Raw genomic sequence first — 12005 nt, forward strand, 5'->3', positions numbered from 1 at the left:
AGGTAAAGGGGGGAAGAATCCCGGGGGAAAAAAACCTTTGTGCCGGCAGAGTCTTGGGGGCGCAGGGGGCTGCCGCCATCTTCAGGGCAGCCATTGCTGTCCTCCTCGTGGCTGTTACTTTTCTCGGGGTACAAACCACAGTCCTCCTCCTCTGGCAGGGGAGAGCAGTCCGCCGGGCACAGCTCATCATCCTCCTGGCTGGCACAGTTCAGCGCACGATGACCGCGGAGCTCCCACTCACGGGACCATTCCGACGGCTGCAGTCTGCTGTCCTGAGTTGACATGTCCAAGATTTTGCTAATTACTGGGAGTAGGGAAATCGTCCGATAATTACCCCATGTCCCTGTGTCCAGATTGTTTTTTTTTAACAATGCTTTTACCATGGCACATTTCCATGGTAAGGGAACCACTCGAGAGGAGATGGACGTGTTGATGAGTTCTTGAATCACTGGGAGAATTGTACCCGTCGCTAATTTCACAACATTGCCCGGGGGGCTGGGTCCCTGGGTAATCCTGATTTGACCTGGACCAGAATGGATTCGAGAGAATTAGGATCCAGAAGAGGAATATGCTCCAGCTTTTATAAAATAATGGGCAGCCTTAATGAAAAATACATTTTAATAAGTTATTGCTAAGTGGTAAATGTGCTGTAGTACATTATGAAACCTCTATTAGTTAATTCCCTGCAGAGGTCTGTGTGTAACCAGAGAACCACAGAATTAATAGTTGATTGGTGCAGTGGAGAATAGTGATGTGTATTTTTAGTGCTACGAAGTCACAGCCTGTAAAAGAAAGCACTGCAAATATATAAGTCAATTTTTTATACTTGCATTACACACAGGGTAAGATAGAATGCTGCAAAACGTGCAAATAGTTGTATGATAAAATGGTGCTTTAAAAATGTAGATTTTAATATTACCAGAGTGTATGTAATGCATTTTTCTTTTACATAACTGTCCCTTCAACACCTCTTTAGGGGCACTTAGGGCTGTGTAAATGCAATTCAAAGCAAGAACATTCCAGCCCAGTTGTTAACTCTTTGTACTTCCACTAAAAAAACAAATCTTTGTCATCACAAAGAGCCAGAACTGCTCCCAAGCATCCTTTACACTTGCAGATTAACTGATAAGGCACATTTGCCTTTCATTCAGGCAAGCAGCTGATAACGATCTAAATGAGCCGTTCCAGGACATCTGTCTTTTTACAGGGACTAGTGAAGCGCGACCCCCTTCCAAGCCCTCCACAACCCCCCTGTGGGTCGCGCCCCACAGATTGAAGACCTCTCTGTTTTTTCAGCAGAAAATCTGTTGCACATCTCTCTGAAAGAGAAGAAAGACCTGGGCTCAGGCCAGATAACAGTGGATAGAAGCAGGCAGATAACCTTTAGAAATAGTTATTCACCTGAGCTGACACTTAGCTGAAGCAGACTGATAACGTCTTCAGAAGTCATATTTTAGATTTGGCGGAGCCTTCAGTTGTTCATGAGGTAATCCTAAAACACTTTCATGGTTGTGACTGCTGTTGTTGACATCAAAGGCTGCTTTGTGTGTCCCTGATCTGCCATTTGTAGCATTGTCCTTATTTGATGCCGAGAGAAATAGCAAAAGAGTTTATCACAACACTAACCAGAAACAGGAGAGAGGCTTCTCAAGGCATGGTGCCAAAGATCCAAGGGAAAAGAATGGGAGAGCGGTAAGGAGATTTAAGCCTTTCCGTACCCAGAAAGGGACTCCTTTTTCCCCTCTCTTTCTTACCTCAAAGACATAAACAGTTGTCTCTAAGGCGTTTAAGTGCATAGAACAAAGATAATCAAGAAGCTGTAAAATCTAGCATTGGCAAAGCCAATAGATCGCACCTTTTTGAACTACTGGCTTTGCCAATGGTTTTAAGTTATACGTACAGCATTGCTAAAGAGGAAATCAAAGAAAAGGATGCTATGACACAGCTGCAGCAGTTCTGTGTGACATCCTGCATCATGAAAGGTTGGAGGGGCTTGGAAGTGTGGCATTTGAGGAATCTGTTGGGAGAGGCGGAGTGGTGCAACAGCTTTCTCTTAGTATAAATAAACTACACGTACCCCTTCTTTCCTGCGAAGCCTCTTCTTTTTAAGGACGTTGTAGTGGCAACGAACAGAGGTCCGAACATGATCTAAGAGGGAAGCATCGTCAGCATCGCGCCGCCGCATCTACACTGGATGGGTGAGTGAGAAGAGAAGCAACAGCCAAGAATTGTCACTTGTTAGATATTCCTGGTATTGTTTTTGTTTGTAATATATTTTGCTGCCATTGAGAGGTTTTTTTCATATTAAAAAAAAGGAGTCAACGCACGCTGGGCGGAGTCAGCGCAAGAGAAGTGTGCGTACGCATCTGTCACCGCGCCCCTAGCAATGCATCTGTTGCCTAGATGCTCCGGTCAGTCTCTATCGCAGGAGGACGGAACATGTTTGCCTTTAGCAACGCGCCTGTGACTGGCAATGTCGTGTCTTGGTCAATGAAGCACGCCAGGAGTCTTCTGTTGCTCAAGGTACCCTTAGTGTTATTCTTGCTGCACAAGACCACACGTCCTGCCTGCTGCCCAGTTCCTGCCTCAGTGTCCGTCCCCCCACTCCTTGACCGGAAGTGGTGTCCAGTTCCTTGCCCCCCTCCCATCAGTCGGGTCCAGGGTGCTAGTGCCCTGTGCTCAGGTCATGACATGTCCCCCTTTGTTGCAGAAATGACATAGAGATGGTTGGTGCCAAATAGTTGGCGAGAGAGAGAGAAAGAAAGAGAGAGAGAGAGAGAGAGAGAGAGAGAGAGAGAGAGAGATCATGTGTCCACATTATATCTCTTCAATAAGTCTCTTTGGTCTTTTGCACTCTCTTCTTTGACGTGTATCTTCTTTGTCCTTCTGCGCGTCCTCATCCTGTCTCATGCCTGTGTCTCCTGTTGTTCCTTCTCTTCCGTCTTTGTCCATGATCTTGAGTTCCTTGAAGTGTGAACTGTTTTGTGTGATGTGGTAGCGTCCTGCTGATGCAGTTATCATGGGCCCTTTTACCTAGGTCACCGTCAGTGGCTCCTTGGAGAATTGGCTGTCCGATATTCTCAGCTGCCACTGCCGCACCACCACGATATCCCCTTGCTTGAGGTGTGCAGGAGTGGCATATGCTTTCATTTTTTCCTTGGCTGCTTGGTCTCTGATGGCAATGCTGCTCTGCTCCGGCATTGTTGTTGCTTCCAGCTGCGGTAGCCTTGTTCTGCTTGATCTGCCTAGTACTAGCTCGGCAGGACACCGTCCTGTGGAGCTGTTAGGAGTGTTCTGATAGTCCCTCAGTACCTGACACAGAGCCTGTCCTATTGATATCTGCGCCAGTTTTCCTCTTTCCACTGCCTTCTTTATATTCCCCATAAATCTTTCCACCATGCCATTTGCTTGTGGCCACAGAGGCGTTATTTTCCTGTGATGGATCCCTAAATAGTCCATAAACTTAAAAAATTCTTCCCCTGAGAATGGCGGGCCATTGTCTTTCTTCAGTGTTTGCGGGGAGCCCCACGCTGCAAATACGTCGTCCATAGTTGGAAATGTTTCACTTGCTGATGTTGGCGATACTTGTCGTATGATGGGAAACCTGGAGTATTCATCTATTATCACGTGCAGGGAGTTTCCCTTCTCCAGAGGTCCGTAGAAATCTGCTGCAAGTTCGGTCCACACTGCCAGCGGGAGCTCTGACATTTGTAGCTGTTCTGGTTTTGCTGGCTGCCCCGTCGTTTGGCAGATGTGGCAGTTCGTGACGGTGGTCTCCACTATGTTGTCCAAATCCGGGAACCACACTTTCTCCCGTAGCAGTTTCTTTGTTGCCACCATGCCTCTATGTGATTTGTGCGCCAAATTTACAGTCTGTCTCCGCAGCGCATTTGGCATCACTATTTTTGTTCCTCTCATTAGTATTTCATTTTTGGTCTCTGACAGCTCTTCATTAAATCTTTTTGAATGCCAGCATTTCCTCTTTAATCACTCCATTTTCCATGGTGCTGTTGTTGTTAACATGCCGCCATCTCTGCTGTCTTGTTACCGTTTTGAACGCCTGCATTGTGGCGTCCTTCTCTGTTTCTCGCTCCAACTCCGCTACCGTTATTGACGCCGGAGTGTTTTGTTTAAGTACAAAATTCAGGTATTCCTCCGCTATTGATGCAGCTTCCACTGTCTGTGGTAAAGGGTGTCTCGACATGTAGTCTGCCGGGTTGTGCTCTTTCCCTGGTTTGTGCACAATCTTGAAGTTGTAGTCCATCAGCCTGATGCCCCATCTCTCTATTCTTGGTGGTATTTTTGTGTTAGGATTTCCATAGATCGTTACTAGAGCCTGATGATCCGTTATGATGGTGAAAGGCTTTCCATATATGAACATGTGATAGTGCTCACATGCCCATACTACTGCGGGGCTTTTTTTCTGGCTGAGAATAAGCACTCTCAATGTCGGACAGGCTCTTGCTCGCGTACGCCACTATGTTCCTTGGGGACTCTTTGCCTAGCCTATGTTGTGCCAAGATCGCCCGTAGCCCTACCGGGCTAGTGTCCACCGTCGATTCTGTGCACACCAGGAAATCGAAGTACGCAAGGTGGTCCACTGCTATCACTGCAAGTCTGATGGCCTCAAATGCTTTGTTGCAGTTTTCTGTCTACATGAATGTCTGTCCTTGTTTCGTCAGTTCTCTCAGCGGTGTGCTTACCGTGGCAAAGTCTTTTATGTATCTCGCGCAGTAGCTGGCAAGCCCGAGGAATGACCTCACTTCTGCGACGTCGCTCGGAGGTTTAGCTTTTTCTAGCATTTCCACTTTGCTGCGATCTGGTCGCATCCCTTTTTTAGAGAAGATGAGTCCGAAGAACACCAGTTCATCTCTCCCTATTTTGCACTTTTCTTCTTTTAGCGTTAGACCTGCCTGTTCCAGTTGGACGCATACTTCTCGCAAAGCTTTGTCATGGTCGTCATCTGTCTGACCAAATATCAGAATGTCATCACTGTAATTTAGGCTGGTTTTTAAAGGCCGTATGACCTGCCAGATTGTCTCTTGAAATATTTCTGCTGCCGACGAGATGCCAAAACTCAGTCACTTGTAGCAAAATAGACCCATTTGCGTGAAAATGTCGTAATATACCTTGACTGTGGGTCAAGCTCTAGCTGATGATATCCTTTGCACAGGTCCAGCTTCGAGAATCGGCATGTGCCCGTTAGGCAGCTGATCATGTCGTTGAGGTGTGGTCCCGGGTGTCTTTCTCGTTCAATTGCCGTGTTTGGTATCCTGATATCGACACAGATGCGAATTTTGGATGAGTTCTTCTTTGGAATTGCCACTATTGGTGACACCCATGGTGTTGGTCCTTCCGCAGGCTCTATGACAGAGGTCTTCAAACTTTTGGATGCCGAGACCCCCCTGTCAACATTTTCAAGCGTAAGGACCCCTCCTGACAACATTTTCTAAACGTCTAGGTTATGAGGATGGTGAGGACCAAATTATGCGACAGGCTTGACTAAATTGTGTGAGTAGAAAATGTAAATAATGTTCTGTGATGCTGCATATTTTGGGGTAGCATTGCTTTATTATTTAGAATTTTTTTAAACACAGTAATACTGAGGAAAGATTTCACCCCACCAGTACCAGTTTATAACCAAAATACAGCAATTAACATCAGAAAGATGTCTAGTCAACCTCTGTGAAGGGCCTCCCAATCCGCAGGAATACGCGCTGCCACATTAAAAGCTCACCTGGCCATGGCCGGGAGCAGCAAGGGTGCATTCAAACCGTGGCGGTCTTGTGCAGAGTTAAGCAGTTTACCCATGCCCCTTTCCTCTCACCCCCTTCCTTCCACTTCCTTCCATCCCTCTCTTCTCTCCTCTCCCGGCCCCGGATCCCTCTCTCACATTGCAGGCAGATGGTTATTAGCCCCAGGACACCTTTTGGTAACAGTAGCGCACTACAATGTAAATAATAAGCAGAAGCAGGGTATCCACTAGACCCGAAATTCGGGGGGGGGGGGGTTTAACACTCGCAGCCAGGGCTTGTCCAAGCACTGTTAGCATACGGTGCAACAGTCTTTCCACCTTCTCCATGAATTCCCTCACTACCACTCACCAACAATACACCTCATCTCTCTATAGCACCTGTCTGACAAACATTTCATTTTTTTATAGCGCTACTCATAGTTTACTCACACTCAGTTCTGTGATGTGCATGGTACATCTTCTTTGTACCAGGCACTTTAACCTTCTGCACTGTGTGGGTGACAAGAGTGCCCATGTGACTGCACGGTGAGCAATGCAACAGTGTGAGAGTAGGGTAAAAGGAGTGACTGCAGGGTGAGTGAGGTGACCATATGAATTTGGGTTCGGCGGTAAGTGCAGAGTGGGACAAATTAGTGCATGGTTAGTGATGGCCTTGTTTGAGTTAGCTACAGATTGAGCAGTAAGGGGGGGACAGGTGAGTGAAGTGTCACATGAGTGCAGGGTAAGAAGTGTGCTCGTGTGACTGGAGGGTGAGGTACAGAGTGAACAATGCAAGCGAATTTTTAGTGCAGTGATCACTGTGAGAGCAGGGTGAGCGAGTAAATGATGAGAGTGCATGGCGATCAGTGTGAGTGCATTGTGATCAGTGTGAGTGTATTGTGATCGCTGGGAGTGCAGGGTGAACGTGAAAGTGAAGGCGAGAATGGAAGTGAGTAGTGTGAAAGCAGGGTGCATTCCCAGAAACTTGAAGCGTAGGGTTTCAGATATAAGTTAAACTATTGCAATAATGGCATTAATCAGGGTTCGAGGGTGGAGGAAATAAAGAATGTGCTGATCCTGCAACAAACTTCCAGTCTAATGATTAGGGTTACCAGCTCATTATTTTGATGGCCCAGAAATATAAGCAGTCACCTACAGCTGTATTTTTTGCACTTATCTGTGAATACTTAGAACAGCAAATATAAATAGAAAGCACTTTTAATTGTGTTCTAGGGATGCCTCAATGATCCATGACTAATAATTAAAGAGAATAAAGACCGAAAAGTCACATAACTAATTAATACATACTTTTTTATTTATAACTCAATTTAGTGTCAAGAGCAGGTCTCTGCAGGATCTTTAAACAACACATAGCAGGCATGTTTCTTTTGGCAGCCCAACTTTATATTTCTTTTCATTAAATGCATTCTCACACTACAGCAGTAAGTGTAAAAATACAAATGTAAGGAATAGGCAGAGTGGGGGCCCAGGGGGATCACATTTAATGAGTGTCTGCCGTCTTAAAAGCGATCATGATATAACTTAATTCCCAATGCAGGTGAGGCACTTTTCAGCACTCAGATAACAGCGGTCGCTGCACAGCTGGAGTCAATGTGTGCCACTCATTTACTAACACTTCGCCCCCACGCATGCAGGCTGTGGATGGCTCCAATGCAGGATTCAATCAACAAGCATTAGTGGTACATAAACAGACTGTGATATCACTTCCTGAGTTTCCACTCCTAGATCATGTGCACTTTTGTTTCACCCCAAACTCCATCTTCATTTAGAATGCAGAAATACATGCAGTCATTTCTTCTTTAAAAAACTATCCCCCGAAATCGCATTTCTTTGTCTGCTCCTAGCCATCCCCTCACCACCACTTCCCGCTGGTCAATTTAACTCCATCTCCACCAAAGCATAGTTTAATGTGAGCGTGTTTAGCTTCGGCGCCTCGCTATGCCTTCCCCACCCATCACTGCTTGTAAGGTGGCTGTTCTGTGTTTTAAAAAAAGAAAGGCTCTGCTCTTCAAACGATTCAGCAGGTCTTTAAAGACCATTAGCATATTTACATGCCTTTGTTAACTGATTATCAAAGCTTAGTTTTTTTTATGGTTCCAGTACCCCCTGGGCCCTGGAACCATAAAAAAACTAAGCTTTGGTAATCAGTTAACAAAGGCATGTAAATATGCTAATGGTCTTTAAAGACCTGTGAAAAACTCGGGATGGAGATATGACTCCAGACACTGCCCAGCCGAGGCCCCAGGAGCGCGAGCTGTACTGCAGCAGCCTGGGCTGAGACACAGGATGGGGAGGAGGGGGGCTGAAGCCCTGGAGGCCAGGGCAGAAGTGACACTGTGAAGGCGCGACCCCCTTTGCGTAGCTCCACGGCCCCCCTGGGGGTCGCGCCCCACAGTTTGAAGACCCCTGCTCTATGATGTCTTGACTTAGCAATGCTTGTATCTCTTCCTCTACTTGCGGCTGTAAATGTATTGGAGCTCTTCTATGATGTTGAGCTACTGGTTTCACTGCTTTGTTGATGTGCAGTGTTATTTGCCGTCCTTTTAATTTTCCTAATCCAGTAGGATTTTTGGATACTCTTGCATAATGTTCTTCTTCTCTGACATGTGGTATGTCATTGCGAGGAGGCCCATCACTTGCACTGTGATATTGCTCAATAGGCATGGTGCTGGTATGTCACCCTTTAGTACATGTATGTCTTCCTTGTTTGATCGGCCTTTGTACATCAGTGTCTCTGTGAATTTTCCCATATTGATCAATGTTTTTTTTTATCCCCACGTGAATACGTCAACCCTGGATGGCACTAGCGCCGGCTTCTTTTCCATTTTTTCATATTCTGATACGCACATGATGTTACATGTGGCGCCGCTGTCTAACACAAAGCATGTTTTGTGCTGTCCCACATCTATGTTCACGGTCACAGTCTTTTTTACTTGATGTTCCTCTATTAAGTGGATGCTTTCCCCCCCTTCTTCTTCTTCTGCAGAAGCAACATCGTACATTAAGTATAGTCGTTCCACGTTCTCTTGCACCGCTTCTCCATCAGATTCGGCTGACGAGATACGGTTAGCCATATCCATGTGCCTAATGCAAAAACAACAGGTGATGGACAGAATGCAGAACAATGTCATACATTCACCCCAGTACAGAGATCTGGGCCTAAATCCATTGTGTTTTTGCTCACCATGCCATTCCAGTTTGAACCCAGCCATATGCAAATCAGTTGTGACTCTGTGCCCCATGGGAACAGTCCAGCCCGAACTGCCAAGCCAGGTCCTCCTTGGACTGGAAACAAGCATCCAAGGACCGGTTTTGGGCTTTCAGCCCTCATCAGCCTGGATAGCTTCATTCCAGTGGCATGGAGAGCACGGGACTCACTTCTGAGCATACCCGTCCCACTCGGGGTGACAAATGCAAAAACAACAGGTGATGGACAGAATGCAGAACAATGTCATACATTCACCCCAGTACAGAGATCTGGGCCTAAATCCATAGTTTTTTTGCTTACCATGCCATTCCAGTTTGAACCCAGCCATATGCAAATCAGTCGTGACCCTGTGCCCCATGGGAACAGTCCAGCCCGAACTGCCAAGCCAGGTCCTCCCTGGACTGGAAACAAGCATCCAAGGACCGGTTTCAGGCTTTCAGCCCTCATCAGCCTGGATAGCTTGATTCCAGTGGCATGGAGAGCACAGGACTCACGTCTGAGCATACCCGTCCCACTCGGGGTGACAAATGCAAAAACAACACGTGATGGACAGAATGCAGAACAATGTCATACATTCACCCCAGTACAGAGATCTGGGCCTAAATCCATAGTTTTTTTGCTCACCATGCCATTCCAGTTTGAACCCAGCCATATGCAAATCAGTCGTGACCCTGTGCCCCATGGGAACAGTCCAGCCCGAACTGCCAAGCCAGGTCCTCCCTGGACTGGAAACAAGCATCCAAGGATCCAAGCATCCAAGGACCGGTCCTAGGATGCTTGATTCCGGTCCAGGGAAGACATGGCTTGGCATTTCGGGCTGGACTGTTCCCATGAGGCACAGGGTCAAGGCTGATTTGCATATGGCCATGTCTGAACTGGGGTGGTGTGGAGTGCAAAAAAACGATGCATTTAGGCCCAGATCTCTGTACTGGGGTGGATGTATGACATTGTTCTGCATTCTGTCCATCAACTATTGTTTTTGCATGGGACTCACGTCTGAGCATACCCGTCCCACTCGGGGTGACAAATGCAAAAACAACACGTGATGGACAGAATGCAGAACAATGTCATACATTCACCCCAGTACAGAGATCTGGGCCTAAATCCATCGTTTTTTTGCTCACCATGCCATTCCAGTTTGAACCCAGCCATATGCAAATCAGTCGTGACCCTGTGCCCCATGGGAACAGTCCAGCCCGAACTGCCAAGCCAGGTCCTCCCTGGACTGGAAACAAGCATCCAAGGATCCAAGCATCCAAGGACCGGTCCTAGGATGCTTGATTCCGGTCCAGGGAAGACATGGCTTGGCATTTCGGGCTGGACTGTTCCCATGAGGCACAGGGTCAAGGCTGATTTGCATATGGCCATGTCTGAACTGGGGTGGTGTGGAGTGCAAAAAAACGATGCATTTAGGCCCAGATCTCTGTACTGGGGTGGATGTATGACATTGTTCTGCATTCTGTCCATCAACTATTGTTTTTGCATTTGTCACCCCGAGTGGGAAGGGTATGCTCAGATGTGAGTGCCGTGCTCTCCACAACACTAGAGTCAAGCTATCCTGGCTGATGACGGCTGATAGCCAGAAACCGGTCCTAGGATGCTTGATTCCGGTCCAGGGAAGACATGGCTTGGCAGTTCGGGCTGGACTGTTCCCATGAGGCACAGGGTCAAGGCTGATTTGCATATGGCCATGTCTGAACTGGGTTGATGTGGAGTGCAAAAAACGATGGATTTAGGCCCAGATCTCTGTACTGGGGTGGATGTATGACATTGTTCTGCATTCTGTCCATCAACTGTTGTTTTTGCATTTGTCACGCCGAGTGGGAAGGGTATGCTCAGACGTGAGTCCCGTGCTCTCCACACCACTGGAGTCAAGCTATCCTGGCTGATGACGGCTGATAGCCAGAAACCGGTCCTAGGATGCTTGATTCCGGTCCAGGGAAGACATGGCTTGGCAGTTCGGGCTGGACTGTTCCCACGAGGCACAGGGTCAAGGCTGATTTGCATATGGCCATGTCTGAACTGGGGTGGTGTGGAGTGCAAAAAAACGATGGATTTAGGCCCAGATCTCTGTACTGGGGTGGATGTATGACATTGCTCTGCATTCTGTCCATCAACTGTTGTTTTTGTATCCATGTGCCTGGCATATCTGTTTGTCATCATCCGCGGTCTTCCCGGTCGTCCTCTCTCGTTTCTGAATTGTGTGCCCAGACATGCGCTTGCAAAATGGTTGCTTCTGTTGCATTTTCTGCCTGTCTGACCGATTGCCGGGCATGCGCCGGTGTGTGGGAACTCGAGTCCGCATCTGTAGCATGTCTTTTCTTGTTGTTTTCTTGGCGGTAGCTCATGGTTCTCCTTCTTCCAGGTGTTCGTGCGGCTGCTTCCGACCATGCGGTTTGCTTGTTATATTCGCCTTTCCTTACCCAGCTCCATCTGCTTTGCTTGCGCCGTCACCCTCGCTTCTGCCCTGGCCATCGTTAGAATTTTTTCCAGCGAGGTCGATTCTTTCAGAATTCGGGCGCGAAACTCCATTGATCGACATCCCTCAATGATGCGCAGGCAAATTGCTTGTTTGTTGTCGAACTTGTCAAATTTGCAGTGTGTGACCAGCTTGCGCAGTCTTGTCACAAATTCGTCGAGAGACTCAACTGTGTGCTGAAATGCAACTGCGAAGGTGTATCTCTCAAAGTCAATGTTTCTTTGTTGATCAAATTTGTCTGAGAAGCACTTGATTAGCCCTTTATATGTTGCCGTTTGGTCCTCAACGAATGTCACTAGCAGGTCGTCCACTTCGTCCCCTACGAGGTTCAAAAACAGATCGAGCTGCTTTGCGTCAGTTACATCCGTGGCGCGCATGTATCTTTCAAGCTTGCGAACCCATCACTCCTATCTGATGCCTACTTGTGGTTCCGATTAGTTAAATGGAAGGGGTCTGCGGTATTGAGCGCTGTGTTTCTCGCTCACTTGTTCAGTCATCGTGAGCCTGTGGTACTTTTTTCTTTTTTACTGTTCTTTTCTTGTTTCCTTTCTTTGTTCTACTTT

General features: G+C 47.2%; 1 protein-coding gene across 15 annotated transcripts in view; it reads right to left on the minus strand.

Moving 5' to 3' along the window:
* Nucleotides 1-12005, minus strand: part of SPO11 (SPO11 initiator of meiotic double strand breaks) — a 749185-nt gene that overhangs the window by 558588 nt on the left and 178592 nt on the right. The gene's annotated exons all lie outside the window — the stretch shown is intronic.

Source organism: Lissotriton helveticus, chromosome 7 (genome assembly GCF_964261635.1).
Source record: "Lissotriton helveticus chromosome 7, aLisHel1.1, whole genome shotgun sequence".
Lineage (NCBI taxonomy): Eukaryota > Metazoa > Chordata > Amphibia > Caudata > Salamandridae > Lissotriton > Lissotriton helveticus.